At 39.6% G+C, this 4,808-nt stretch overlaps 1 non-coding gene across 1 annotated transcript; it reads right to left on the bottom strand.

Moving 5' to 3' along the window:
• Nucleotides 1–3,672: 3,672 nt before the first annotated feature.
• On the bottom strand, nt 3,673–3,779 carry LOC112503543. Its single transcript, XR_003068013.1, has one exon. It is a non-coding gene; the product is annotated as a small nucleolar RNA R71 (small nucleolar RNA).
• Nucleotides 3,780–4,808: the final 1,029 nt, after the last annotated feature.

Raw genomic sequence — 4,808 nt, 5'->3', positions numbered from 1 at the left:
TGCTTATTTGTAAATTAGTATACGTATTAAAGGTTGACCAAGATTTTAGATCTTGACTTTTTCTCTCTCCATCTCTAAGTGTTCTTCATTGAAAACATTCTGCCATTGTTGATTTGAAGCTTTCATTGAAGATTGATCATATATTGGGACAACAATTGGTATCAGAGCATGGATATGCAAGAAATCACGAGAAGAAATCATCTGATTTGAAGATTTTTGAAGAAAATTTTCTGGATTTTATAATGTTCATCTCTTGTTCTTATTTTTTTTGAGATTTTGATCCAATTTTTTTTTTAAATTTTGTTTTCGTGTTAAATCCAGGATCAAAATGTGCGGAAACACATTATGAATCTTTGTTATACACAAAGATTTGTGTTTTGGTCTTTGAATTTCAAGATCTTGTGGAATTTTGTGTTTTTAAAATTCTTTTTGTTCTTAATTTTTTTTAAAATTTCTGTTTGATCCATTTTGCCTAATATTTTTTTTTTGTTTTAGTGTTTTTTTTCCATATCCAGATTAGCAATAGCCGAACCGGATATACATTTTTGGGCCTTGATTTTTTGGATCATATTCACACAAAGTCATTCATATTCATCGTTCTGTCATATAAATCGCATATGCTCTTGAGATAAACCGAACTCAGATTCTTTCAGATTCAAGAATATCGCACAAGGTTTTAGGTTAAATCGCTTGACTGGTATATCTTCATCGCATAGGTTCATCGCATAGACTATCACTGTAACCGATTTCATCTTCCTCGCACATTAGAGTTCGACCTAAATCGCAAATCGTACAACTCAGGTTTCAAGCTTTCAGTCTTAGCTTCATCTTTTGTTCTTCTGTCAAGACTCAGATTCGCATATCTCAAGCTTAAATCGTACAGCCCTTCTCCGATTTAAACTTAAATCATTGACTTCTTGAGCGGATAAGTGATTTAATCGGATACAGCTTGTGCGGACTGTGGTTTCAACAGGTTTCAAATTGAGCGAGTTAAGAAACTACTTGATCGATTTAGAGTTTAATTTTGAGCGATTTACAGAACCTGCTTGAGCGATTTAAGAATCTGTTTAACCAATTTAGGCAGTGCTATGAGCGATTTACAGTTAGTGGCGTGTGATTTAAATTCTGTGGTGAGCGATTTAAGCAAGAGAAGTAAGCGGACTAAGGATCGGATTAGCATCATACGTTGAGCGATTTCATTGTGATTAGAGGCTATGAGCGGATTTATACTTGGTGTTTGATAAGTGCAAATTTATACATTTTTACGTCAAAATACCTTGAGATTAATGTCAATTAGATGCCTAAAATGTCCATTTTTATTTAAGTTGATATTTAATTATACGAGGTCATTTAAGTTGGAAAAGAAAGAAAAAAAATTTGATTTTTGTATTTTGATCACATGTTGTAGCAGCCCAACAACAATGAGAAGAAAAAGCCCAACAGCAATGAGAAGAAAAAGCCCAACAGCAAGGAGAAGAAGAAGCAGCCCAACAACTTTGAAAAGAAGAAAAAAAAAGAAGGGCAACCAGTTCGTGTCTTCATGAGGCAGCAGCAGGAAAAAAAATAATAAATAAGATAAAGAAAATAAACCGCAGCCCGTGAAAAAAAAGAAAAAAAAAGGAAGAAGAAATAGTAGCAGTTGGGCTGCTGCCCATACCAGAAATCGAGTCGAGAGAGAGACGAGGGAGACGTGGGCAGCGAGAGAGAAATCGGGAGATCATGGGCAGTCAAACGTGGGTCGATTGAGAGAGATGGAGATGCGATTTAAGAACTTGTCAAGAAGGAGAGGAGGGGGAGAAAATCAGAGGTTGAAAGGAAGAAATCGAGAGGAGCAGAAAATCGAGAGTGACAGCAAGGTGAGGCTGTAGATTGAAAGTGGAAAAAAGAACTCGAAAGAGGGAGCAGCAGTCGAGAGGGACAGCAAAGGCTGTCGATTGGAGATGCTGTAAATTGAGAGATCAAAGAGGACAGCAGGCAGTCGATTGAAAGTGGGTCGAGCGAGAGCAGTAGAAGGCAGAAGTTATTGAGAAGCAGTAGCATACAAGGCTGTCGATTGAGAAGTTCTTTTAGAAGAGAAGCTGTCGATTAAAAGGGGAGAACATAAGGACCGAATTCCAGATTTTAGGAGTGTCTTATAAGACGATTTTTAAAAGTTTATCGTCAATTTCTTCGTTCAATCAACAGGTTAGTTTATATCAGTTTTGGAAATGAGTAGCTAATCTTTTAATTTCTAGTAATGCGTATGTGATTACTTTGAATTTGGATTCGTTGAGATTTATGTCAATTTTAATATCCTTTGAAGCTATTTATGCGATTTTAGAGTTAAATGCTTATCGTTTTGAGTTGGATATTTTGAGTAGGATCCCTTGTTATGTCTAATTCAATTTCGAGTTGCTAGATAAACCTTTAAGTCCGTAATCGCTTTTCGGTTTATTGAAATAGCACACGACACACAGTTGACATATATGTTAAATGATGATGTTGTAAGATCGTATAATCTAATTTAAACAATCGGTGCTCGATTGTCGATTAGTGTTGGGTTTGTTTGATGTTAATGCAATTGGCAATTAAATTCTAAGTCCGTGACTAGGTTTGATTAGCTAATTAGCGGTTAGTCGTAGAGTGTTCAAGACTGATCATGCTTTTATAACGAACAAAAAATTTGAAGCGTGTCGATGTCCTAACCAACTTGGTTTCTTTTGAGAAAACAGATTGAATTAGTCAATGATATATAATCCAAAGGATTAGTTGATTGATGCTCATTGCTAGTCTCGTTCTTTTTATTGTTTAAAATTCTAAATTTATTTTGCATATTTAGGCTTTTTATTAGTCTTCCAACCCCCCCCCCTCCTTTTTATATATAGTGTTAATGAATTTCCACGAGGATACGTCTTGGACTTACGGTTAACACCGAGTCCCTGAAGAGACGACCCTACTTATCGCTATCACAAGTTGTGTTTTAGAGATAATAGGCTTATTTTTATAAATTCTATTATTTGCCTGACTTGACACCCGTCAAATTTTTGGCGCCGCTGCCGGGGACTCGGCAAAGTTTAACTGTTTATGCCAAGATCGTTTCGTGCAGGTTCACCATTGCCAATTGATCCGGAAATTGAGAAAACCGCAAAGAAGCTAAGAAAGCAAGCTAAGCTTCGAAAGAAGCAAGGCACGTCTACTTCTTCACTGGCTCTCAATATTTGGAAAGATATTGAGTTGTCATCCGATTCTGAAGACCAAACGGAGGACGAAGAAGAGAAACCTCATTCTGAGCAAGAAGAACCGGTCATCGAGACTGAAGAGGAAATGGTGAATCCCGAACGCACTTTAAGGGAATGGGCAGCACCCAACGTCGTCGAGCAACCTCTTTGCATCACCTATCCAGCTGAAGAGGTAAGTGCTGAACTTAAGACTGGTTTAATACACTGACTACCTCGTTTTCATGGTTTAGCTAACGAAGACCCATACAAGCATATGACCGAGTTCCACATGGTATGCTTGGGGATGAAGCCACAAGGCACGACGGTGGAGAATCTCAAGCTGAAGGCATTTCCATTCTCCCTAGTTGACGCAGCTAGGGAGTGGCTTTTCTACTTACYGCCGGGATCCATCACYACTTGGGYGCAAATGGCGAGAGCATTCCTCGACAAGTACTTTCCCACATCCAAAGCCGCCAGGCATAGAAGAGAGATTTGTGGGATCAAGCAGAAGGACATGGAGTCTTTATACGAGTATTGGGAGCGCTTCAAGCGCCTTTGTGTAAGTTGTCCTCAACATGGAATTTCTGATGAATTACTAATTCAATATTTTTATAAAGGTTTGCTATCGATGGAAAGAAAGATGATGGATGCCGCGACTGGAGGAGCTATAGTGAAAAGACGCCAACTCAAGCAAGGACCTTGATAGATACCATGGCGGAAAACTCCAAGCAATTTGGAGTACGGAGTGACATTGACCGAGGCGCTAGTGAGGTACATGTTAAATCTTTAGAGACTAAAATAACTGATTTAACTAACCTTGTGAAACATCTTGCCATGGCTAATATGCCTCAAGTCAAGGCATGCGGATTTTGCTCATCAGTGGCACACCCCACCAATGCATGCCCAACTTTACATGAAGAAGAAGAGCAAGTGAACGCCATTGCGGCTGGCAACTTTCAGAACTCAAACAACCGGGCTCCCGACCCTTTCTCGAGCACATACAACCCCGGTTGGAGGCAACATCCGAATCTAAGCTATGCCCCAAGGCAAGGACAAGGACAAGGTCAGCAATTTTAGCAAAGAGGCTCATTCCAGCAATCTCAGCAGTTTCAACCTCAACAATTCCAAGCACCGCCGGGTTTTCAGCAACAACATCAACCGAAGGCACCATTTCAGCCGAGTGCCCAACATCAACATCAAGTGTCACCACAAGCTCCTAGTGGCTTAGGTATGTCATTAGAGGATTTAGTTAAGTTTATGGCTGCTAATATGGTGAAATTTCAACAGGAAACTCAAGCGAGCATTCAAGACCTTCAGGCCACCGTTGGCCAATTAGCAAACAAAGGTAAATTGCCGTCTCAAACGGAGACGAATCTGAAGGCAAATGTGAGTGCTGTCACTTTGAGAAGCGGAAAAGAGCTTCAAGAGGTTGGAAAGAAGAAGAAAGAAAAGGTTCACGAGGAAGAAGAAGAGTTAGAGATCAAGACATCCACTTCGGGTGCAAAGGATGTCAAAGCAGAGGAGGCAAAGAAGAAGACACCCGAAGTGATAGTTCAAGCACCGCCATTCCCGAGCCGGTTCGTGAAGACAAAGCGGGAGAACAAAGAGAAG

This window comes from Cynara cardunculus, unplaced genomic scaffold (genome assembly GCF_001531365.2).
Source record: "Cynara cardunculus var. scolymus isolate 2C unplaced genomic scaffold, CcrdV1 Un_Scaffold_3212, whole genome shotgun sequence".
In the NCBI taxonomy this organism is placed as follows: Eukaryota; Viridiplantae; Streptophyta; class Magnoliopsida; order Asterales; family Asteraceae; genus Cynara; species Cynara cardunculus.
The sequence above is the reverse complement of the archived record's forward strand: the minus strand, read 5'-3'. Positions and strand labels throughout refer to the sequence as shown.